Source organism: Mus musculus, chromosome 8 (assembly GCF_000001635.26).
Source record: "Mus musculus strain C57BL/6J chromosome 8, GRCm38.p6 C57BL/6J".
NCBI lineage: Eukaryota > Metazoa > Chordata > Mammalia > Rodentia > Muridae > Mus > Mus musculus.
Window position 1 is genome coordinate 115,609,411 of NC_000074.6, and position 27,012 is coordinate 115,636,422.

The following is a 27,012-nucleotide window of genomic DNA, read 5'->3' on the forward strand; positions in this document are numbered from 1 at the left end:
TCTGGACCCACAGGACTGATTTATTCATGTCTAGGCTGAGGATTCTTTGAGATCCGTTTCTGAAACTTACGCTCATTTCACTGCTGATTCTTACTAGACAGAGGAAAAAACATTTGAAGAAGCAGACTGAGGTTCATGTGGAAGCATCTGCCTTTCACTTGGTGGAGGTATTAGCATCCAAACTCTTCCAGAAGGTTACCTGGTAAACATCCTTAGCTGCAGGTTCCTTTCCAAGTACACTTCTCTTCCATGTCCCCATAATCCTGGGCTGATTTATTTCAGTGACCCAGCCCCTAGCTCGGCCATCAATGATACCCCTTAAGAGAGCCTTAAGATAACAGAAATTTATTCTCTCACTTCTCAGAAGGCCAGAGACCCTTCAAAGTCAGAAGTGTCCTGGGAAGCTATTCTTCATGGCTGCCCTACGCTTTGGTGGTTAGTGTTTCTTCATATTTCTGCAGTGGTCTAATCTGTGACTTAATCCCTCTTGCTGTGCATGTTTCATGGAGATACAGAGTTCATCTATATCAGTCAACTTTGTGTCACTGTGACAAAGAAAGCACTTTAGAGATGGAATTTATTTAGGCTCCTGGTTTCAGAGGGACTTTATATCTATCATGATGGGGACAGTATGGCTGAATAGTTCAGCTCATGGCAGCAGGAGTATGTGGTGGAGATTGCCTCTATCACAGAAGACTAGGAAGCAGAGAGGCTTGTAGAAGCCATGCATAGGACATCCTTCAGAGGCCCATCTCTTCTTAGGAAGCCTTGTGTCCACATTCTCCTTAAATAGTGCTACAAACTAAGGACAGATCCTTCAAGTATAAGCCTATAGATGCAATTTAGATTTAAGCCATGCCATCACCCCTCATAGATAATGACATCTACAGAGACCCAGTTCACAAAAGGCCACTACCGAGTTTCTGGGTGGGTATCAATTCTGGGGACACTAGTTGTCTATAAGTGGCAAAAGCCCTTTCAGCTTTTCTGCCTGATGACTTTATGTCACCCCCAAATGCACTAGGCCCCACTGCATCCAAAGTCTGTTGGCTTTTCCCAGTTGGGAAATTCCCCCTATACAAATCTCTCCGAGACACCCTGGCCCCCTAACTTCAGTATCAGCACAGACATTAAGCTGATTGTCAAAATTCATCCAACAACTGAACTTATTTCCACCCGAAAATTTGATTATTTCTTTTTGATTTACATGCAGCGTTTTTCTCCCTCCCTCCTGTAAATGCTGACTTTAAAATCCCCCTTGGGCTCCACACAATGAGAAGCAGGCTTGGTGATCATTGAGAAAGAAAACTTTCATTGTATTTGATACCGCAGTTCTTTCTCCTTGATTTGAATGTTATATTTGGGTGGCTGAGATACTTATTAGTAACTACCTCCCATAACCCCTGGAAGGGTGTCTCCTAATTTGCTTCTCCTGGGGCTCTTCTGAGAAGTGGCTGGGAGGTATTATTCTTAGCAAACTCTTCCTTTCAAAGATTTAGTTAAGGTTGCCATTTTCTTAGTCATTCAGAGGGTAACTTAGACTAATTTCTACCACTTCAAGCTTTACTTCAAATTTTACTGTTCTTGCAGCCAGTTTCTCTACCAAAAGCCCATAAAATCATTAGAGTCCCAGTCCCTGAAAATTTGCAAACCAGGCATGCCCGATCCTGTGACACTATGGCATTGAAAATGTGTTCCTTTGGTCACAAACCTTAAGGATTAGAGGGCTCTGAGGTTATAGCTCAGTGGTAGAGTTCTTGCATTGAAGGTACATGGTCCTGGGTTCCAGCCCTACTACCAAAATGGAAGGATGTGAGAGAGAGAAGGAAGAGATGGGGGAGAGGAAGAGGAGAGAGAAGAGGGGAGAGCCAGGAAGAAGAGGACAGGAAGGAAGAGAAGAAGGGAGTGGAGAAAAAACAGAAAAAGGATAAAATGCAACACTTCAGTGCTTTGTGGGGTTCTTAGTAAGGAATTAACTGAAAATATTCTTAAGAAAATGCTGGAAATTCTCTGTTTTAAGGAGAGTAGGCTGATCTGGGTGTGTAAACTCAACAAAGGGTACTCTTAACTGTCACACATCTTCTTAGGCCTCTAGGATGCTGACAGGGAAGCTGCCTTCTGTTCTTCAAGAACCGGAGTCATCATCAAATGTCTATGCATCTTTTATTCAGCCATTCAGGCACCTCCCTCCTCTTCTTTTCCCTCCTGCTCTTCCTCCTCTCTCCTCCTCTCCCCCCTCCTCTCCTTCCATCTCTTCCTCTTCCTCTTTTGTGGTGCTCGATATGGATCTTATGCTGGTAGGCAAACGCTGTTGTGCAGGTGTGAGGTGGCTGAGCGGGAAGAGCTTGGCTTGTCCAGCACATGCTCAGGTTATCACAATGTGTTTCACTGAAGAACGCTCAGTACTTTGTAGAGTCTGTCCTTTATCCCCCGCCCCTTGTTAATATTCTAAGCATTCACTCAACGATTTTTTATTGAGTATCTACAATGTTCCAGAAGCTACACTAAGCAGCTAAATTCCCTCATTAAACCCTTGATATATCACACAGCCAGAAAGCCACTGGAATCTAGATGAGCTACAAATTTTATTAAAAAGAGCTAACATTTTCTAAGAACATTTTTTAAAAAAATTGATAATAAAAAGTGTTTACTGCAAAATTAAAGTAAATAAACTTCTCAAAGACTGAAGATCCAATCCAATGTAATCCCCATCTGGAAATCCTTGTTCCCTCTCTCCCGAGATGTGCCCCCACTATTGTGACAGGAGTGGCCCTGCTACCTTCTCTGGGTCATACCATCCATGCTGGGAATGCATTATCCAGCTCTGCTCCCATCATGCATCGTTCTTTGTCTTAGCCTGAAGAGGAACTGCCTTGTCTGCTCTTCTTGTACAAGGAAAATCACATGACTGCCTCTGCTTCCCTTTTTACTTTGGTCACCAGGAAGCCCATGGTCAAATGTGTGGCCTAATCAAAGAATTGTTAGGTCAGCAGTTTAGCCTTAGGGTCACTTGCTCACTTCACCTTCTTTTGAAAATGTGCAGGCTAGTTACAATGTGCACCCCGTCCTTGCCTTTTTATTGTTTAGTCAACTCTTAACCATTGCTTTTATTTAAATCTTCCCTAAACCAGTGATAGAGTTAGGGAAAATATTCATAAATAAACAAAATAATGAAATCTATCATTTCTTGCTTCAACCTGTTGGCCAGTTTGATGCAGGGGTTCGGTAAGTCTTTCTCTTCCTGAGAAGGTTTAGCCCATCCACTAACGTTCTATTATATGTGACCTATCCAAGGACGATCTGGAATTAGTCAACCAGATGGAACTTCTTACCTTTTCTTAGATCATCCAACTTGCTAATCCCACTATGGCCTGAATTAATTACATTAAAGTCAAGACAAGACAGACCAGTGCCAATGTTCCTACTACAATCTCTCCTCTCTGTTTTCCTCTTAACCCTTTCCATTTCTCACCCTTTCCCTGTCCCTACCTCACCACCAGCCTGACATGGTTCAAGGAGAGACTGAGTCTAGTTCAGCCCCTCACAACTAAGTGGCTTAGCTTATTAGCTTCTCCAAGCCTCTGTCTCCTTGACTGTGAGAAAATAATAAGGACTTTATATTCTAGGGTTATTTTGAGGTTTAAATCAGAATCACACACAATAGCTTTATGTCTGCCATAGAGGATTTAGCCAATCATTCTCAATTAAGTGAGTACAGGGAACAAAAGATAGGTGGAGAATGGAGAGATGGATGATTGATGGATGGACAGATGAGTGGATGATGGAGAGACAGATGCATGGATGAATGTATGACTAGATGGGAAAATGGGAATGGATAAACGGGCTTGATAGATAATCAATGGGTGAACAATAGATATATGGATAGATGAAAAATAGGTAGATAATTGAATGATTAAATGGATGAATGGGAGATAAACAGATGGATGGACTATCAAAGGATAGACAATGGATGGACAGATGGTGAAAGAAGAGACAGATGGATGATGGATGAACATAGAAAAAGGATATAACCAGACAGAGAGTAACTTGTGTTCTCTTACTATAATGTGTCTTTAATATACCTCCTTTCCCTGACAACAGGGCTATGATTGCACACACACACACACACACACACACACACACACACACACACATAGTGTATGAAAGTGCTATCCTGTTTCCTGGGGGTGTCTGACTCTTTTCTAGGGTTGTGACTACAGCATGTCAGTAAAACAAAGGCCCCAGCTTGGCTGAGGGAGTACCATAGTCCAACACATACCCTGTTCATAAGCAAATTGTTTTATAGAATTATAATTTCACCCTTGTGTGTTCATGTATGCAAGGATGCAGGCTTAAAAGGTAGCAGAGGCCCATGGACACCCTTAGTTATCTGTTCCCATATCTTACCCTTAGACAAGATCTACTGGTCCCTGTTGTGTATGCCAGGCCAGCAGACTGGGAAACATTCAGGAATTCTCCTGTCCCGGTTTCCCATCTTGCTGTAAGAGTTGCAGGCACACACACCAGCAGGTGTAGTTTTACATGAGTTTGGGGGTTACAAATATGGAATCCCCAATAATTGTGTGAGAATTGTGTACTTAACCTACTGAGTCATTTCCCTAGGCCCCAGAACATTTTTTTAATTTTTTAAAAAATTCAAGTAGTGGAGGAACAGAGCATGCAGTCTGTGACTGCCACCCCCATGTCACAGTTAAAAATGTAATACTGAGGTTCACATTGCCGATCTCCATATCTAAGTCTCCTACACAGTGAGAGAGAGCATTAAGGCAACAAGGGCTGTCCCATTATGAAGAGATGGCTGGGAGAGATCTGTGTGTTTTGCAAAGCTGTTTGTCCTTGTCCCTCAGTCACGAGAGACAGGGGAAGTTGGTCAAAGGAGGAAGATTAAAATTCATAAAAAGGCTCTGAAAGGGGACCTGTTGTTCCTCAGGGAAGAGTGTTCTTCATCACCAGCTTGTACGGAAGCTCTTGCTTCCTGTCTGAATCGTGGCACAATGACACAGCCCCTCCCAGTGTTCTGGGACCTGAGACAGGACAAGCAGGCCTGAGAGAGGACTTTAGCGGGGACATCTGAGTGAAGGGTCAAGTACCAAGCAGGCCTAATACAAAGCACAACTTGTAAAAGGAGACCTCTGAAGTCCCTAAAAGAGATGGATGACCCGAGGTTTGGGGACAACAAGGATGTAGTCAAAACTCATCAGAGGTATTCAAAGAGCAAGCATAGGAGTGTTGCTGAGATACAGAGAAGCAGATATGGAGGCAAGCTATATGACACACCCAGATCACTGCTAGGAAGAGGAATAAAGAAGAGGTTGGGGAGATGGTTCAGTGAGTAATATGCTTGCTAGTAAGTGAGAAGATCTGAGTTCAATCCCCTAGCACCCATTTGAAAAGGTGGGTAGACTGCTTGCAATCCCGACACTGGGGAAGAGGTGATAGGCATTCCTTGAGACCTACTGATTAGCATGGTAGTCAAATCGGTGAGCTCCAGGACAGTAAAGAGATCTTGTCTCCCAACAGAAAGAGGTAGATGGAAACTCAGAAATGACACTCAAGGTCACCCGACGACCTCCACACCCTGGCACATACATATGTGCCCACACAAGCCAACACACACATATGTTCAGAAAGATAGAGAAGAGAGGAGGGAGGAGTAAGAGAAAGAAAAAGCAAACTGGGCAGAAGGGTCAAGTCCTTGGTACTCTGCAAGAATGACTGCCACCCCTCACTCCCGTCACACACACACCCCCATTCCTGCCTCTAGGCAGGGAGGATGCCATTTCTAGGTCATCTCCTAGCTTTCTGTTAAGTTTGTCCAACTAAATCTGGACTGAGTAGGAAATCTGGGTAAAATCTGGTTACCTCCATCCTAGTCTCCTTCCCGCAGGGTTGTTAAGGAGTAGCCTACAGAACATGGCTTATTCCTGCTGTCCTCTTTACCCTCTAGATCCCCCTCATACTCAGGATGCAACAGCACTTTTCAGTTGTGGGTCCCAGGGAGCCATACTCCAGGGTACCACACAGCATCTCTGTTCCCCTCTCCCTCCATTCTTTGTATCATCTCTTAATTGATTGCTCTTGAGCAGTCTTCTGACCTCCCACTTTCAAGACAGAGTCCAAGTGAACTTGGGCCTACTCTTTTAACCTTTGGTTTTTCTTTCTTGGGATCTATATGAGACTGGCTTCAGGACCTCTCCACAGAGACCCAAGTCCTGTACACAGGCGTGATATTTGCATTTGCTCTATGAATGCCTGTCTTCCACACAGGTTGAGAGCAAGGGGCCAAGCAACTATGGGCTAAAACTTCTGAAACCATGAGCCACAGGAAAACCTTCTCTTCTCTTCAGTTGGTTGCCTAGGACTATTTATCATAACATCAAAAAGTAACTACCACACTGTGTAATTATGGGCTTTTTAGAGATGTCCCAACTCTGAACCTAGAGATATTTTTTTTTTCAAAATCCATCTTTTCTATTTGCTTCTGTTTGGGCCCATGGACATCAAACCTGTCAGCTGGGATGGATGGGTGCATACACTTTAGATAGGTGCAGAACATAGAGCATAAAGAAAATCATTGCACATAGAAAACAAAATTCAGTGAGCTAGAAAACATAGTACATGAACGAATCTCGATGCAACATGCTGCTTTGTATGTGGCACATGGGATAGGAAACTCCTGGGGGCTGAAATTTGTGGCTGTCTTGAGATAATAAGGTGGAGAAAGTAGAAATGGCGTGGGGTACTGACTGAGACATGTTTTCTTTTGGGGATGGTGGGAGTCTTCTGTAACTTTAGGAGTTGATGCTTATAGGTTGAACACAGTAAGTGTTCCAGAATCGCTGTCAAGTGGATGGCTTTAGGGTCAATGCGTTTCACCTGAAATATATAAAAGTAAGTTAAAGCCGGGCAGTGGTGGCGCACACCTTTAATCCCAGCACTTGGGGGGCAGAGGCAGGTGGATTTCTGAGTTCGAGGCCAGCCTGGTCTACAGAGTGAGTTCCAGGACAGCCAGGGCTACACAGAGAAACCCTGTCTTAAAAAAACAAAAACAAAAACAAAAAACAAACAAACAAAAAACAAACAAACAAAAAAAAAAAACCCAACCAAACAAAAAAAGTAAGTTAAGTCCATGCAGGATGCTGCCCTGGAGAACACACTGACACCTTTATCTATATCTTTCTTGGTTCCTAACCCATCACATGTGATCACAGGACTCAGGCCACTGGCCTTATGGCACCTTGGTGAAACCCACTCCTAGGTGTGGTGGTAAGGTACACATATGTACAAAAAGAAAGAGAAGAAGGGGAGGGAGGAAGAAGAGAAGGAAGGGTGAAGTAGGCAGGAGAGTCAAGCTCTGTGTTCAGCAAAGGACAGGGTACATCCTTAGACATGGCTCATGGTGGTCGCTAAGAGCCTTCTGCCTCTTCTGGCCAGGAGGAAGAAGGAGACAGGGAGCGCACAGGAAAGAAACCAGGAGCGCAGTCTCCTCCCACACCCACACTGGATGAGGAGCCCTTTCTGTCTCCCCTTCCCCAGCTTTGCCAGAGAGCTCAATGTTTACACAGCTTGGTTGGCAAGCGTGTTGGCAGGGGACTCAAGGCCCTGCTGGGGCACTGAGCCTGGCTCCGAGAGACCTGTTCCTATCTGCCCACATCCTCCTGCACTCCTGGCTAGATACAGGCAGGTCTGGGCCAGCGCAGGGTAGGAAAGACCTGGGGAGCTTGGCCAGTGCTGCTGTTTCCTTGGCCCGAGCATGTGATCCACTCTCAGCTGGGCCCTAGCCTGGCAGGGCCTTCTCCTGGCCTGCTGGTTTCTCTGGGGGATGTGTGTTGTTTTGAGCCCTGGGTTTTTAAACACTGTAGTCCTAGCTACAAAAGAGCCAAATCTCTCCCATTCCATGGGTTTCGGTGAAGGTTTTGTTTTAGACACAGTCTGTAGCTTTTATTTGAGAGGTGGTTGGCTTAGACCTATGCAGCTCTGGCTGGGTTCCAACTTGTGAGAAACCTCCTGCCTCAGCCTTCCAGGTGCTGGGACGACAGGCCTGAGCCACTACTCCTATTGGGTGAGTGTGCTTTTGTCAGAACCTTGCCTACTCTTGCCAGGAGAAACCGCTTAGCAATAAGGTCTGCACCCAGAATTTATAGAAAGAATGGAAGAAAGGAGATGTGAAAACATTCCAGGCAGATGGGCCAGGGAGTGCTGATGTAGAAGGAGGGACCAGGGGTCTGGCCCCTGCATTGATGCACGTCAGGTGGAGCCATTACCAGGGAGGGCTCTAGAAGTAGATTAGCAAGACCTCTCTGCCACTTGCCAGTTGTGCAAGCTTAGGAAAGCTGCTAGACCTTCCAGTGCCGCAGTTTCTTTGTCTGAAAAGTGGGTACAGCACCTGTGTTCATGTTTTAGGTTGACTCTGAGTTCAGCACATGCAAAATCCCCCTGCCCCTGTGCTATGGCCTGTGACTCAATCAATATAAGTTATTGGTACTGAAAATACCCTTTGTTTCCCTAGGGATATGCATATTTGGAAAATGATGCCATGATATTCCTTCCAGGCTTTAATGGGGTTCACCAACTGGTTCCTGGTGATGGCTATTGAATGTCACCACTATCTTTTCGGCAGCCTCTACTTTCATTTGTGGTGAAGCCACATAGAGGGTGCTCTGGTTTACAGAGTTCCAGAATGGGACGTGTCTCACGTGTGCACCCTGTCTCTGAAAGACTGCTGACCAAAGAGATACTGTAAAGGCACACACTCAATTCTGCTGCCAGAACCACAAGGCAAAAACACACAACAGGTGACAGGGCATCCTGGCGTGTGAGCTGACTCTCACAGAGCTCAGAGGACTCTTGAGTTTGTGAGTTCTCCAGTACTTTCTTGACATGTTTTTATTTTGTTTTGTTTTGTTTTGTTTTGTTTTTCCCCTGAACACAAGGACACACACTTGTCCTGAGTCCTGGAAAAGAGTAGCTCTTGCACATTGGTGTGACACATATACACACTAATGCCCATGTGTGTGTGTGTGTGTGTGTGTGTGTGTGTCCGTGTGCATGTGTACGTGCGCATGTGTATGTACAGATCAGGAGGAGCCACAAACTGGCCCACCCACCGATGACACAGCCAAGCCTGAAGCCGCAGCTGGGGGAGAACGGAAGCGGTAGACGCTGACTCATGAGAATCTCCTTGCACACCAAACAGGCAATGATTTCGCTCTGCCTTCCTTAGGTGTCTTTTGCAGATGATGTATGAATCACCTTATTTACCTTCTCCTTCCCAACCTCCTGCTTTATTATTTTTAATAATGCCATGCCAGCTCCGAGGAGGAGTTTCCTTTGCAAAAAGAAAAAAAAAAAAAAGAAAGAAAAAAAAAGTGGGGAAGGGAAGAAAATCAGCCTCTAACTCTCCATCCTCATTACTTCGCAAACATGCTCTTTCTACAGTCCTGTGTGAGAGAGGGGGGACACAAGATGAGTTGGTTCTAGGCAAGCCTCAAATCCGAATATAAACAGTAATAAATTCAGGTCTTGATTCTAGGGGGGAAGCCATAAAGTTTTCATCGTCTTTAATGAGAATAAAAATGCCGTTGCGTGAACACTTTTTAATTTTAAAATAAAGAAGACTAGAGTGCATGGAGAGGCAGGATAGCTTAAGTGTGCTTGTGCTGGGCTCCCAAAAGCACAGTCCTGGTTCTGCACTGGCTGCATGAGTGCATGCATGTATGTGTGGGTGCACATGCCTGTGTGTGGGTGTGGGCATGCTAGTGCAAATCTGCCCTCGCCACTTGTTTATATCCAGTGCTTGGCATTCTCTCAGCTGCAGAGTCCACACTGTCCCTGTGTGACACCTGTGCTTCAGCTTCCAGATGACGAAACAAGGATGCAGAGATTTCCGAGGTACCTGTGGTTGTACAGTTCCCTTAAGAGCCTACGCTGCAACCTGGTCCTCCTTGCCTCAAGCTCCCGAGCATATGTTCCAAAAACCCTTCTAGGTTTTTATCCAGAAATATTGCCTTGATTAGATGTGGCAAGAAAGCCGCAGACTGACACACCTCACGGCTCCATCCGTCATATATAAAATAAAGCATCTTAGGGGACTGAGATGTCATCTCTCTAGCCTGTCACCAAACACAGAGATCTTTTCTCCAGATTTCCCTGCTTTGGACTCTCAGGATTATTACCTGTGACAGGGACCTCATTGCCTATCGAGGAAGCCTCTTCCAGGCTCCCACAGCTTGCTCAATCAGAGTGTCTGTTTTCACCATGGGAAACAGGCCTCCTCATCTCCTGTTGGATCTTTCCTTCAGTACAGATTTCCCTAGCCTTGTGGACTGGCTACCTCTTTGAACAGACCATTTTCCAACCCTGAGCTGTTTCTTCCACAAGCCAGCCAGCTGGGCTTCCAGAACACCTGCACATGTGGCCATCACCTGCTGATCTCAGGCTGGAGAAAGCTTTGCTTACTTGAACGTGACTTTGGCGTGTGAGGGATATGTTCCTCAGCCCACAGTATCTTGGGCTTACTGTGTTAGTTATTCTTCTCAGGATTGTAATAAGACACCCAACAGAAGCAACCTAAAGGAAGAAGGGTTTATTTTGGTTTGTGGTTAGAGGGGTACAATCCATCAAGGCGTGGATTCACAATGGCAGGATCATGAAGCAGCTGATCATCTTGTATCCACAGACCAGAATCAGCTTCTTTTCTCCATTTTATCCAATTCTCAAGACAACACACGCAGTAGTGCCATCACGTTCAGGTGAGTATTTTCATCTCAGTTGACCAGATCTAGAAACTTCTTCACAGACATGATCATGAGGCTCACTCCCAGATGGTTCTACTTCCCATCTAAGTGAAACTTAGCACTAGTCATCCCAGCATTGCATAGAAGGGATGGGAGCAAAGGCTCTTGGGGTGGAAGACAGCTTGCAACTTAGAATCCAAAACCTCTTCAAGGTGTCCCATTAGGGGAGCAATGAGGATCTGCTCTAATCTCCAATGACCACCCGAGTCGCTTTACCCAAGAGGAGCTTCGTGCCTGATAATGAGGGAGCGTCCTTTCCCAGACTCTGGAATGACGAGGGTGTGCCATTTATAAAAATTAACTGCTTAATGGCTCACAGACCCTCCACATTTGAATATAAAGTAACAGTAAAATCCTCGTAAGGACTAAGTCAGGTTTTACGGCAGAGAAAAAGAATGCTGGTCTTCTCGTATTGATCTGATTCTTACAGCTGATCAGGACAAATGCCTTCATCCCCAGGAAGGTACTTACAAAGCCCAGAGACAGGGGGTCTCCAGGTGTGCCTGTCTCTCCTTACACATTCATGCATCCAGGTAGCTAAAGATGTCAGGTGGAGCGGGGTGTCCTTCTCCTCAAGCTGACTGCTCTCTGTGACCACACAGCTATGTCTGCACAGAAGTCTGTGGCCTACCTTATACCTGAAGTATAAGGGCACTACAAAGGACCTTTTGTAGTGTGTGTGTGTAGGTATGTCTTTGTGTGGGGGGAGGGCGGGAGAGGGAGAGAGGGGGGAGGGAGAGAGAGAAGGAGAGAGAGAAAGAGAGAAGGAGGGAGAAAGGTTGGGGGAGATATTGGGGTGCATATGTAGACCTGTAAACACACTCTCCCACTAGACTGTATATACCAGCCCTTTAGCTGGGACAATACCTCTTGTCCCAGCTGTCTTTAGTGGAATGATTGCTCTTAAAGGCATCCCAGCTTAGAAGGGTAGCACCTTGAATAGATTTGAGCACAGGTCACACTGTTTTGGACTCATGGTTTGCAGCCTGGCTTGGGTGTCCAAGTCCTCAACAGAACAAAAAGAGAGAATAAAAAAAGACAGTTACTATCCCATGCGTGTTAGTAGGATTTGAGATCAGTCCCAAAGCCTTTCAGGGTGTATAGAATCTGCTCAGTGCTGCATTAGAAGTTGCCCTGCCATCGAAATGAATCCAGCAAGTGGTTGAGTAATAGGTACAAAGTCTCCTGCCTTGGGATAGGAATCTGGTCATTGCTCATAATGAGAGTCTCAGAATTGTTACTTAACCTCGCTGTGGCTCAGTTTCCAAATATGTAAAATAGGGGTAGCATGAGCACCTGCCTCTGGAGCTCACTGTGGGCATTAAATAAATAAAGTCTTGAAAAATACTCAGGTTGTACTGTGACTTAATTTGGCTTGCCCTCCATGGGCTCTGGGGTGAAAGTCTAGGTTCCTAGCTGGAAAGGGGGCTGAGGAGGCAGGCTGCTTCTGGAAGGTTCTCAACATTTTAACAGAAAGAAGTGGTCCAGTGGGGCATAGCCTCAGAAGCTGTGTGCTGTCCTAGGACTTCCACTCTCATCTTTATTTGCTATCCTTCCAACTCAGCATGAGGATAAAGACTCTGCTGCGATCACCATGATGAACTGTCTAAGCATGTACGACATGCAGCCAAGGGACCCATGGACTAACCCCACTGCAACCATATGACTAAATAATCAACTAAAATATTTTTTACTAGGTATTTTGTTCCACCATTTCAAACTCATGAACACAGCCTGCCTTCAGGATTTTACACAGGATGCCTTCAAAACACACTATGTTACTATCAGCCCAGAAGAACTTATCCACCTCCAAAGGGCAGACTGCATTCCCGGCAGCCAAGCTAACCTATGAGGGAAAAACCTTGCTAATTCTCAGCGTGCTAGAACAATCAAGCAAGTAAAAAGAACAGTAAATGCCCATCAAGTAATATAATGGGATCAATAAAACACACCTTTTCCTCTGGCCCTCACCAGGAAAATGGGACATTTGATATTTGTTCTCTGAAACTAGACAAACCTCTCTCTCCCTGAATGTTAGTGAGCTTAGTTTCTGGGATATTTAGCAGTTGTTTTCAGATAAATCACAGTCAGGCTTTCTGGCCCAGTTCTTAGGGTTTCTCATCTCATAAGGGAAAAAAAAATGTCCTCCAGCTTGTTAGAAAAGGCAAATGTGTTCTTATTGTCTACTTATCTTGGTGTCTCTAGAATGAGACCCCACCACATCTCCCATCACCTGCCATTCAAACACAGAGAGGAGCTCTGTCACACATGGACAGTTAGTCTACTTTGCTTTCTGCGTGGCGTGTACAGATATGGTTTCACAAATCAGAGTTTTCTAAAGATTAATTTTCCTTTAAAAATACATCAATACTCCCAGCACAGGTGCAAATACTACATCTACAAAATTTCCAAATTTGTGGGACTCCTGGTTGGGGGGGGTGGGTATTATTGCTGAGAGCTGTTTTTCTCTATATGGTGCAAGCTCAGCCATTATCTTCCCAGAAGATGGGTGAAAAACTCAAGTTCTATTTGCAGATAAATTTAGTTTTGGAGCTTAGATTTGTGAGTTGGAAAGATGGCTCCGTGTTTAAAGTGCTTGCCAGAAAAGCAAGAGGACCATAGGGCAGATTACCAGAAGCCATGCAAATGCCTGTAAGGTTAGCACTTGGGACATGAAGACACTGGACCTCCAGAGCAGGCTGGCTAGCCAAACTACACGTCAGAGAGTTGAGAGTCCTGCCGTTGGCAGAGAGACCTTGCCTGAGAAACTAAGGTAGAGAGTGATTAAGGATGCTTACTGACAACTTGGGGCACACATATTAATCCCGTACACACATATGGACAGGTACCCACACACATGTATAGGAGTGATCAAGTGTGTGCATGCACACACACAGCTAAAAACTATCATCCAAGATTTGTAATTCCTCTGAAGAGACCCTGACTATTCCTACAAAGCAAATGTTGATGCCCACAGGCCACATTCGACCAAGGATACCTATGAATGTAGCCAAACACAAAAATAATAAATGTGACTTAAAATATTATGAGGTTTTTTTTGTGGAAAAACGAATCCATTTATACTAGGGCTTGAACTAAGGACCTCACCCATGCTAGGAAAACGTTCTCCCACTGAGCTGCAGCCCTGGACCGCTGCTGTTGGTTGGTTTGGTTTAAGGTTGGGTTGGTATGGGTGGGGGGTTGCTGGTGCTATAGATCTCAAGCAGTAACTTTGCAGAAGAAAAGACAGCTCAATACTGAAAGGTCAGATATGCCTGATTATACCTTGAGAGGCTGGTCCTAAGTGCTCACGAGCACCCACGTTGTTCCCCATTTTCTGGATCCTGGCCAGCTTGCCAATGCTGAGAACCAACTTCTTGGTCGAGGTATACGCGCTTTATTGATGATCGTACTTCCTCCCTGGAGGACCGCACATTTGTGTAGCGCTCTTCCGGTATGCAAGCCTCCCCTTCCCCTAGACTCTAGGATCTAGAATGCTCTCTGCACTCTGACTTACTCACTACTTGGCACTCATGAGTGTACAAGGGTGCTCTTGTACTGGCTGTGTCATCTCAGTTGATTGAGATGACACATACAAGCACAAGGCTTGAGCTTGGTCCATGGCTGGGCATAGTGATGTAAGCCTGAAATCTCATTACTTGTGAAGAGGGGCAAAGACAACCAGATCTCTGAAACATTTTGGCCTAGCTGATGGGCATCAGCGTCCGTGGGACGTCATCTCAAAAAGTAAAGGAGGATGGTGAATCTGGGCTTGGTGATTAGTGCCTTTAATCTCAACACTTAGGAGGCAGAGACACAAAGATCTGTGCAAGTACCAGTCTGGTCTGGCCTTCACAGTGAGTTCCAGGCCAGTCAAGGCTACTGTATTGGCTAGTTTTGTGTCAACTTGACACAGCTGGAGTTACCACAGAGAAAGGAGCTTCAGTTGAGGAAATGCCTCCATGAGATCCAACTGTGAGGCATTTTCTCAATTAGTGATCAAGGGGGAAAGGCCCCTTGTGGGTGGAACCATCTCTGGGATGGCAGTCTTGGTTCTATAAGAGAACAGGCTGAGCAAGCCAGGGGAGGCAAGCCAGTAAAGAACATCCCTCCATGGCCTCTGCATCAGCTCCTGCTCCCTGACCTGCTTGAATTCCAGTCCTGACTTCCTTTGGTGATGAACAGCAGTATGGAAGTGTAAGCCAAATAAACCCTTTCCTCCCCAACTTGCTTCTTGGTCATGATGTTTGTGCAGGAATAGAAACCCTGACTAAGACAGCTACACAAAGAAAACCTGCCTTAAATGAATGAATAAAATAGTAAGTAAGTAAGTAAATGTGAAAAATGATTAAGAAAAAATAACAAAACTAAATATTGACCTCTGACCCTCATCTACACACACACACACACACACACACACACACACCACACCACACAAAACACAGCACGCATATACTAAAATTGAAAAGGGAGCATGGAAAACTACCTATCTCCCCTTACATGAAGACCAACTGAAATGATGCAGGACATGCCACTACCTATCCTGGAGGCCATGCTTAACATACAGAAGATGCCACTGATCATCACAGAGATCTCATTCATTTAGATGTCTGGTGCCGACCCTGACCCATAGCCACTGTCTATGACGGTGACTGGTGCTGTTTGTCAAGACATTTACAGCTCTGCTCCTCCCAGGAATGAGACAAGATGGTCTCTTCTTCCTCATGCATTTGGTCCCAGCAATCTGAAGCTAATGAACACAACTTTGAACTGGGTTCCTGACCTGTTCTCAATATTTATTAGCTGATCAATGTTGAAGATGCTTCAACTCTTGCCTCATTTTTTTATCCAGTTCAAGTTGAGTATTGCACAAAGGGCCTCAGACATGCTGGGCAAGGGTTCTGTTACTACACTGTACCCCCAGCCCTTCTAGTGTCTTCTTTGAACACACTTGTATATAGCTAGGCAGTGTTGAGGCCCCTGAGCCAACAGACCTCCTGAGGCATTTCCTCTCTGAATCTCTCAGTTTCTGTGAATGAAAGTCACAGTTTCCATGAAACACTGCTCTTTTTTTAAATTCACTGTCTGTTTCAGTCACTTGGCATCCACCAACACCAGCAAGGTCTTTGTCCATCACGCTCTGTTGCAGAATCTGAAACCACTAAGGGCTTTTGTCTCATCTTAGTTCCTTGGCTCTGAGCCTACCTAGGCCAGGTTTCTCCACAGGATGAAAAATCACAGAGACCAACCACTTCCACTCGGTTTTGCTCTCAAATTACCAAATCAGTGGCAAAGACCTCTCATCCCAGCTACTTTGAAGGCCATGGCAGGAGAACACCAGCTCAAGGTCACCGAGTGAGTTCAAGGTCAACCTTGGCAATTCGGTGAGACCCTGTCTCCAAACCAAAAAGAAAAAAAGAAGTTGGGGATATGGCTCAGTGACAGAGTAATGTGGTGTCTAGTTGTGTGGGTTCTGTAGCCAGCAGCTTTGGACTTCATTTTGCACCAGTTCTAATCAGCTGCCTCACTCTGGAAAAGTTTCTTGGTCTCTGTATCCTCATTCATGCAATGGTGATAAAAGTCCATTGTACACCCTGGTAATTTTTATAACTAAACACACACACACATACACACACACACACACACACACACACTCACACATGAAACATTAAGGATAATTCCCAAAACATAGTAAATGATATTTAAGGCTTAACTAATATTGTTAACCATGTCTGTATCTGAGGACTCTTTCAAAATAGAAGATCCATAGAGTGAGACTATAGTAGTGTTTCTAACATCTAGTTTATTCTATGTTCCAAATTCCTCATGCTTGTTATCTTGGCCAATTGCGATGATTCCCATCTCGAGGTCACCATGATTTTTGCCTTGAACACCCAAAGACGAGAGATGTTCACTGGCTTGCTTAATGCTCCACAGCACAGACTAGCCAACCTGGATTTATGGCACCTAGAGATGTGACTTCCCTGGGAACATCAAAGGCAGAGGAGGTCCCATGAGGTGACGTCTAAAGCAAGCAGGCTTGGCATGTTTGTGCAAACACAAAGGCTAGACTAACCCTGTCCAAGACACAGAAAAAGCATCTGGGGTCTGCCGCCTGCCTTGCCTAAATGGAATGCCAAGGAGAGCTACACCCAAGAGCTGCAATTCCCACCTTTGAGGACAAGAGTGCTAGCTGCTGTCCTCTGCTGCCTCTAGAAAGTCTTCTTCCCTGAAGCAGTCACCCCTACCCTCTAATTGTCTACTGCAATGCAAAAACCCAGTTCCTTATCACCTGTCACCACTAACAATCAACTGGCCTTGGGGGTCAAGGAGGGGATACCACTCTGATGACCTGGCAAGAATCCAAACTCTGGGGTGCCCAGATTTCCTGCTTGTGGTTTGCCCTGCTGTGACTGGGCTGGCTCCCACTTCCTGTCCTAACCCTTGGGCTCACATGATATGACAGGGCGTTCTTCCAGGACTGTGTTCACACCACAGGTAGGAAAAGAAACTAGTGCCTTGGACGATCCTGACAGCTCTCCTATCCCAGTCTGGATTGCCCTGATGGTACTACATTCTACATGCTCTTTATCTGTGCAGGCTGAGCTGGGGGGAAGGTCTGGGGGGTGGGGAGAGTCGGGAGGCTTGTCCCCATATCATGGCATAGATGGGGAACTGCACTGCATCTCTCATATCCACGAGCTGTTTCCAGGCCCCAAGGTGCAGTTCAGAATCCTGCCCACCAGAAGGAGCAAGATGAGGTGATGGAGGTGCCGTGACCACGATGGGTTGTGAGAATATGGTCTGGATGTGGCCTGAGTATTTCCCAGGCTTGACATGTTGCCAAAAGCTGGGTAGTGTCAGGGTGCTGGGCATAAGGTGACGGTCACAGTTGGAATCAGACCACAGGCCAATGGACCTTTCGGAAAGTAAACCTTAAGCCCAGGAGATACTTGAGTGTCCAGCTTGACGCCCTTGTGATGTGTATATTCCATGTACCTTACCGTGATGAGTTCTTCCGGGATTTGAGAGCTACCGGGCCATGCCAAGGCCATACTCTTCCCACATAGCATGGCATGTCCTTCATCTCTTATGACCCTTCTGCTGGGCAGGATTCTGCCCTAAGCGTCAGGACCTGGAAATGGCTTCTTTTAGGTGTTCTGTAGTTGGTCCAGCCACTCTGAGAAATAAGTGAGACCTTGACACTTTTTCCTGGCCTGGACAACAGTAGATCTGGTATGAGGCTCAGCCATGATATGGGTAGTCCTGGGACATCTGCCTCAGCTTCCTTCCAGATTTGGAAATGAGCACACAATATGCTGGTGCCCAGCACATAGGAGGATGACTTACCGCTCGGCCTAACACACAGGAAGACTGCATTTGAATAGTAACCACGATGTCCCTGGGACCCTGCTAAGCATCTCACCTATTGATCATATTGCATGCTTATGGTGTTCCTAGGAGGGAGGCACTGTTGCCTTTGCCATAATTTAGATAAGCAAGTGGAGGCTCAGAGCTTAAATGGTGTACCCAACATCATTGTATCAGTCACACAGGAGTCACACCCTGCTCCAGAGAACTCTCCTTTCACCCTTGAGATCTGCTTCCCTCTAGGTCTCAATGAAATGATAACCCCAAAAGCCACAACCCTATAAAGTACTGGAGCTGGGGCATGACAAATCTGGACTGCCAGAGGGACCACCCTGTGCTCAACTGAGGCCCACATTCCACAGACACCTTCCCTGTTTGCTTTTTGTTAATAAAATCATAAAATATCATTGGCTTTTAATGGGCCCCCATGGGGGTTAATTACATGGTGGAGAACGGTCTTTGAGCTTAAACACTGTGGGTTTAATAGATGAACCTTCAGAGAAAAATATATAGCACATTGATCTTTAAAAAGGAAAGGTAAAAAGATCCCAATGTAGATGAGGAAGGAAAAAGTCTACACTCAGCATTTAGCCCACCATTAATCCTCAGCAAACATTTCCTACAGGATCTCGGCGTTCTTCCTGTTATGGACTCTGGAATTCCAGCCAGAGCCGCTTTCCCAACCTCCCTGAACAGGACCCTCTTCCTTCTGAGTCCTCCAGAAAGAAAGATAATAAAGCCATCTCCTCCTCGTTTCAGGCAATCTTTCCCCATCAGCCACACACTCTGTGCATAAGTTGGCAATTTTTCCAGTGCAAGAACCCAAGATGAAGGATCTGGGGAGATGGCTTAGTTGCTCAAATGATTGCCAGCAAGCTTGAGGACCTGAGTTCAAATCCTAGCATCCCCACATAAAGCTCAATATGTGTGGTGCTTGTAATTCCAGTGCTGAGATAGCAGAGAGAGAAGGATATCTGGGGCTTGCTGGCCAGCCATCAATTAGTGGATTTTAGGGTACTGAGAGACCCTGTCTTAAAAAATAAGGTAATAGCTATGGAGTAGTACTAGAAGTTATTTTCTATCACCCACAAGCATGCACTTCATATTCTCTTTAGCAACTAAGCCATCTTCCCAACTCTTTCATTGCAGGTTCTTGTACTATAAAGATTGCCAACTCATACACAGACACATGCATACACATACATAAACATACAAATGTACCTTTCCCCCACACAAATGTGTATACAGCTACACACACACACACACACACACACACACACACACACACACACACGGGGGGGGGGGAAGGGCATGTAACAAACTTGTAGCTATAAGACTTGGTTTCCCCATTTCTAATATAGAGATAATACTACTAACTCCTATAGAAGTATTCACTCATTTAAGGTAGTTACAAAATAAGACAATGGTTTTCGTTACTTTGTTTCTGGGGCGGGGGCAGACAGGGCAGGAAATTTATTAAATATATTTCTATTTCACAATCCTATGTGAGAGATGTTAGTACTATCCTCTTCATTTTCCACAAACAATTCTGGCCTCTTTGGGATTAAAGGCATGTCTCCACTACACTGGTAAACAGAACCGTGGAAAATGGCGTTTGCAAGGAAGAGGAGTTGGAGTGGAGAAGATACCACTTCACCATGAGCCAACACACAAGCAGAGAGCCTCAGGTGCTTTGTGGGCTAAGAGAAGCATATGGGATTCAGAGAGGTTAAGGGCACACACAGCTCAAGGGCACACAATGGCTGAGATACAGAGCCTAGATTAAGATCGAGGTCCATGCTTCTGACCTTCCAAGGTTCTGGTGCTGTCTGGTCTCCTGAATCAGGCTCTCAACCACCTAGCCTAGAAGCCAGAGTTTTGAAGAGAAGAGTCTCAATTGCGAGTTGTCTACGTTGTCTTGGTCTGTGGGCATGTCTGGACGGGGAAGGGGGGGGGGAGATTGTCTTAATGAAATTAGCTGACATAGGATGACTCAGTCCACTGTTGGCAACACCATTCCCTTGAAAGGGATTCCTGAACCATGTGAGAGAGGAGAAAGCACAAGCTAAGAGCACTTGGAGACAAAGTGATTGTTGTTATTTTGTGGGGTTTTTTTTTGGGTTTTGTTTTGAGTGTGTGTGTGTGTGTGTGTGTGTGTGTGTGTGTGTGTGTGTGTGACAGCAACAATAACAAAACTAGGACAATCCCTGTGGATACTTTGTTGAGTTATCCCAGCAGAGAGGAATGAGCCTGCCAAGGATGGAAGCCACTTCCTGCACACGCCTCCGGAGGAGCAGATAGAAAGCAACCTCTAACCACATACCCTGTGGAAGGAACCATGACCTAGAAGAACAGCAAAACTCTAATAAACAGAAACAGTCTGCTAGATACAGTAACTCTCCCGTGCCTGGTACAGGGTAGGGCATCAAGAAGCATTTGGACATTGCCCTTGGGAGGCCGTGGTAAGGCTACAAAGTCTCATGGACACACACAGTTCACAATCGTGTTTCTAAAGGCACAGCAAAGCATGTGCTGTGTGCAAGATCCCAGACAAGAACTCCCAGAGTGGAGACAGGCTTGGAGTTGCACTGAAGAGGTCTCCTGGCTGGGGATCAGCTTCAGGGCTTGCTTGCTGGGGTTGTGGGCAAAAGTCATTTCATACAGCAGAATGCTGTAACACACAGCCTGAAGCTGATTAAGACACTACCTGTTCTAAGGTTCTTAACGTCATTTGCGCCACAAATTAGCACACAGTTGGAGAATTCTGAGTAGGACCATAGCCCTGTGAGGATTGTGTTAGGATTCCCAAATGATGCCTTCTGCCTCAAAATCTTCCCCAGCGTAGGGGTAAGGTCAGAATTGGGAAAGAATATAAAGGTATACTGAATGGTCATAGCCTGGGAATCATAAAAATGTTGTAAGACATGTCTCTCCAGCCATTCAGTCACTTTACTAATCATCTTGGGTCCATTCTGACCCATGGGACAACATGGCTTGATGGTAGAAATTGTTAGTGTTAATTAGAGCCTAGGGCTTTTTCTATATGGCAGCCCAAGGTGACATCTTATTATTATTGTCCCCATTGCTTGATCATTGCATAGCCAGGGCTATTCTCACATCAATAATCAGCCAAGAAGTGACTCCAGACTCTTCTTCCTTAAAAATATTGTATTACCTCTACCCCTGAAGTCTACAGGCCTACAGAAGACTTTCTCTGTACTAGACCAAACTAATGATGTTATCTCTGTGGAAGTATGAAAAGAACACCGACACCTATTATTTGTTACAATTTTCACAACTATCTATACGCATGATTTTATCCATCCATCCATCCATCCATCCACCCATCCATCCATCCATCCATCCATCCATCCATCCATCCATCCAGTCCTTCTAGAAAAATTTACTACTAAATGCCCCAGTGCAGCCAGACCCTTGGTGTAGTGAAAGAGCTCAAGGGGGATTTGTGATACTGAGTGTCCTAAGGGGCGAGTGATGGTCTGATAGTCATCCCTGGGTACAAAATGAGAATGGGTCTCAGTAACCCATGGCTATCTTAACCCTGGGATGCTAAAGTCACTCCATTTGTATGGAACCTGTGCCCATTTTCTCTGGTGCTTAAAATCATCTGTGCCTCACCTGATGCAGTCAACAGCATGTGAATAGCTGCGCCACTGTGCTGTTTAGGGACTAATGATGAGGAAAGAGTCTGTGTCTACTCAGTACAGATGCAATTAGTTTTCTATCATCATCATCATCAACAACAACAACAACAACTACTACTACTACTACTATTATTGCTGCTTATTATCATCATCATCATCATTATTATTTTATTACTTTGTCCAGAAGTCTGACTGTAAGTAAAGAATTACAAGGTAAGGTGAGCCACTTGTACCGGAGATGACAAGGACAGATACAACATGCCTCACTGTTTAGGATAAACAGAGATGAGTATCTCAGGCAAGGTGCAAGGTCATGGAACCATCATCCAGTGAGACCCAAGGAGCTAACTGAAGCCAATAATCACCCCATGCAAGTGGTGAGTGAATGCTCTCCTGAAGAATTGACTTATGATTTAAGTCTCTCTTGGCTAATATAGTTGTGTGGATCCTGTGATAGTCAGCATGAAATGACCCCAAACTTCCTGGCACAAATACAGGTGCATCTCTCCAGGAGCTAGCAGCCCCCTCCCCTAGATTCTAAGTCCCACTAAGGCCCTGGGGGATTTGGGAGTCCTGAGAGGCACTTCCTGGCATCCAGCAGTGCCCATCAGCATCTGACATTGGTTTGCTTCTCTTCTACAAACTCTCTGATCCCCACTCAGGTCAGCTTCAATGGGCAAGCTGGAAACCGGAGCCTAGGAGGAGATCTAACCTTCTTAGCCCTTCAGCAAGGGACTTAATTTGCTGCTTTTGCTGGGGGCTCTACTGTACTCTTTGGCTGGGATTTTTTTCTCCTCTCTCTCAGGAGGATTACACCTTCCTCTGGGATTGGCTTGCTCTTTAGATGGGGGATTTATTTGAGATTGGCAAATGAAATCTATCTAGCCATTAGCCTGTTGCAATTATTCCTGTCTGGTCAGCTAAACGAGAGCTCAGCTGGGTATCCCAAAAGGTCCCCCATGGTCGTCTCCCATTCTCTCCAGTCTGGCAAGTTCTAAAGTCAGCAGAACTGCTAGAGCCTTCCTGTGTTCTCGCCGTTCGCCATTGCTCCTACTTGAATGGTAGGCTTTGTTTCGTTCGGTATTGTTGTGTTTCAAATTCTGACTTCCTTAACGACTGGCTCAAGGACACGTTGTTGGGTGTTGGGGTGGTGGGGGTGGGGAACCACCTATTTCCCATTGACTAAATCTGGAAATCACTTTTTGATCATCCAGCAAGAGGATATGTCATTAACTTGCTTTCCCCCCAAATTCTTTATCCCATTGGATATGGGAATTAGATAAGATTAAGTTCTTAGGCAGTATCAATTTATGGGGTGGGCAGATCCTGCACCATCCAACTGTGCGAGGACATTGTGGCTATCTGCTTAAACGGAAGACGACCAGGTCACCGTGCACACTGATAGAGCCACTGAGGTCGGTTTTAAGTAGAACAGCATCAGGTTACTCTGAGGTGACAATTTCTAAATGAGAGCAAAACTGTGTAATAAGATTTTAAAAATTGGGCCCATTCTTAGTTCCCTAGCTCCCCGGCCAGTGACAAAATATGCCATTAGTGGCCACAGCGTGATTCTGAAAATATACCTTCCTTACGATTTAACGCTTTTTTTTTCCCTGTGAGCTAAAAATTACAGAGCCCCGGATTTCATTGCTCTTGCGATCTATTCTTTTCCCCCGACTTCCTGTTTTCATGAAATTTTAATCAGGCACTTAAAATAAATAGCTATGCAGAGCTTTGCTGCCTTCTCCAATAGTGGATGGATGTTTGGGGTAAAGTGATAGTCTAGGGCCTTAAGAACAGCGAATCCTATTCAGACTCCGCAAGATAACAGAAATTAAAACACGGCCGGGTCTGTGGCCACAAACCCAGAGGGGACAGAGTGGTCCTCCAGAAACCGACAAATGTCTAATATATTGGGTTTTGTGTGTTTTGTTTGTTTTGTCTTCCTTCCAATATCGACAGCAATTTGATCAACTCAGAAGGCAAGCAAAATAAAACATAATTAAAGTACATAAATTATTCTAGGGAAAGAAAGATTATGAAAGAAGGAGGTAAGAGGAGGTCCTCAAATCCCTTTAAGGTACAGCTTTGGACCCTTCAGTGGGAGAAGTGCCTTCGACTACAGATTTTTTGGGATGTGTGTTCTGACTTCATTTAAACAGAAAGATGCTCAATGCAGACAAAAACAAACAAAACTACCTTTTTTTTTCTGTTTTCATTTTGTAATGGTCACATCTATAAGTGGCCTTCTAGAAAATGTTTCAGGAACGGGTCACAAAAACCTGTTATATTTAAGGGTGTGTGGCCGTTCTAATAATGATTTCTGATTTCATGGGCTAAGAAAAAAAATGAGAACTCTAGAGGAAGGGTATGGCTGACCACGTTCACATTCTACACAATTCTGGGACACTTCCAGTATAGAGTCTTAGAGACACCTGAGAGAAACGACCTCCTTGATATGAACCGCCCTGCTTTGGGATGACCAGATTTGGCAAATAAGAGGCACATCATGCATTGATAATGATTTGTGAAATTAAGTTCAAGGAAACAGTGTGGGTGTCAAGAGCTTACAGCCACACTGCATCTGGTTATTGCCTCTTTTGCCTGGAATGGAAATGGACTTACACTGTGGTTATCTATAGACGTTACACCCAGCTTCATCCACCTGACTCTGGAGGGCCAATAATTCATTTTACAAATGAGGCAATAGTCCTTGTAAATTAGCAGAGAACTGATAACCCATGTACAAGTGGCTTCTATTAGACAGACAGACAGACAGACGGACGGACACACACACATGAGCACATACACATGCACACATGCACACACACACATACACACACACACACACACGTATACTCATGCACACACACGCGTGCACCCACAGAGACGGAGATGTAGAGAGACAGAGAGATAGAGACAGAGAAAGACTGAGACTGGGATTAAGGAACCTAACTTTATTGTATTTACCTGTGGATGCCTATGTACATTCTTAGCACATGTCTAGCTACTTTGATGTCATCAAGCATGGCTTGGGAGGACCACACTTGAAGCTTGTCAGCCATGTGGATGCACACAACAAACACAAACATAATAGTATAATATAGTGACGTGTTTAAAGTTGTGACTTCTGCGTCACTTTAAAAACAGAAATGATCTGATCACAGGTTTCCATGGTTTGACTTTTAGTAATGGCTTTGTATAATGTCAACCTCAAATTTTTCAGAAAATTCACCTGTAGGTTTGTCTTTATGAATCAGGACAAGTTAACCCCAGTGCCATAGGGATCCTGGCTTTAAAGAACAGCTTAGTTGGAATGAGTTAGTAAACTTATCTATTTCCAGAGATTGATCATATTTTTGGATCTGTTCTAATTAGATTGTAATCCCTCAAAGTTTTTTCTAATTATAACTGACTGTGAAATTCCAGTCTCTCTCTTTCTCTCTTTCCTTTTTCCTTTTTTCCATTCCATCTTTTTAAAATTGGTTACTTTAATTATCTACATTTCAAATATTATCCCCTTCCCAGTTTCTCCTCCACAACCCCCCTATTTCGTCCCCATTCCCCCTGCTTGTATGAGGGTGTTCTTCCACCCATCCACCCACTCGGGTTGCAAACCCGTTCAGCTCCTTCAGTCCTTCCCCTAAGTCCACCATTGGAGTCTCCATGCTCAGTCCAATGGTTGGCTGCAAACATCTGCATCTGTGTTGGTCAGACTCTGGCAGAGCCTCTCAGGAGACAGCTATACCAGGCTCCTGTCAGCAAGTGCTTCTTGGCATCAGCAATAGTGTCTGGGTTTGCTGTCTGCAGATGGGATGGATCCCTAGGTAGGGCAAAAAATATTCATTTATTTGGTGTGTGTGTGTGTGTGTGTGTGTGTGTGTGCCTGAGTGTATGCATACACACTGCTCGAATTCAGGTGCCCAAAAGAGGTCAGAAGATGACACCAGATCATCTGGAACTGAAGTTAGTTCTGAATTGTCTGATGTGAGTGCTGGAGCCTGAGCCTTGGTCCTCTGTAAGAGCAGCAGGTACTCTAAACACTGAGCTGCCTTTCCAACCCTGTCCTTCTACCATTTTAATATAGAGTCTTACTCTTATATTTCTTTCTAAGTGTAGCTCTGAGCTGGCCTTTCGTTTTGTTTGAGGGGGATTAAGTAGTGTCAAGAGAGAAGAAGCAGAGAGCTCTCCCAAACAAATGGAGTCATTCAGCTGTTTAGCATCTCCTGCTGGCAGAGCTCAGCTGTATTTCCCTCCCTACGGGTACAGGAGGGGAGTTCTAGAGCTCAGCTAGGGAGAAGGAAGGAGACCAGTTCCTCACCCAGTTCACTCTTTAATGCAGAAACTCAGTGTCCTAAGAGGATGTTCTGTCTGGGATGCTTCTGCCCAGATAGGTCGCATCATTTGGTTACTGTCATTGATGGCACTTATCAAAGAAGCAGGGGCATGGGAGTCTGTAAGAAATCTCAGGTGAGTTTGGAGAGTACTCGGAAGAGGTTTATCAGAGCTGCCTGAGAGGGTGAGCCTGATAAGGTATTACCTGTAACGTATTGTTTTAAGACCAAAAGAGTATAAGGCAGGAGCTTCCAGGCGGAAATGAAATCTGGGTCAAGTTGCCAGGAATCTCACATCCCAGTGGTGTTCTCTGCCCCCTTAATTCCTTGGCCAGGGTCAATTCCTAGCTCCCATCCGAGTGGTTGGAGGCTTCTAGCTTCTGTGAACCACCCACATGACCAACAGAGGCTGTTCCAGTGACTGGGGAAATCATCTTGATTTTGGAAAAAAAAAATCCCCCAGCCAACAAAAAGAAAAAAGAAACAAAACACCCTACCACCAACAAACAAACAAACAAACAACAACAACAAAAAAAAAACCCCTACTTACGGATTAGGTAGGAACTGAGTCAAATCATCCAAGCCGCACAAGACTAAGCAAAGCAGGAGGACTCTCTTTGCATGCCTACATACAGATGCGTGAATACATCTGTATTCAGCATGAAAGGTCTTTGGTAGAGCTGCAGCTGGGCTTGGCCCTGGGTAATATGGAGCAATATCTTAAGTAGCTTGTTCTCCTAAGAAAACACAGTTTGACTGAAGGTTTTTGTGATATCTATCTGAAGGTAGGAAAAAGAAAGAGAGAAGCTTGCGAAGGACCTACAC

The 27,012-nt window shown here is 45.1% G+C and overlaps 1 long non-coding RNA gene across 1 annotated transcript in view; it reads right to left on the reverse strand.

Moving 5' to 3' along the window:
* The window catches only part of Gm39256, a 69,314-nt gene that overhangs the window by 33,835 nt on the left and 8,467 nt on the right, over positions 1-27,012 (reverse strand). Inside the window, exon 2 of the long non-coding RNA XR_879215.3 lies at positions 1-26,885. This exon is cut by the window's left edge and continues 33,835 nt beyond it. This is a non-coding gene — a long non-coding RNA (predicted gene, 39256). The remainder of the gene's footprint in view (positions 26,886-27,012) is intronic.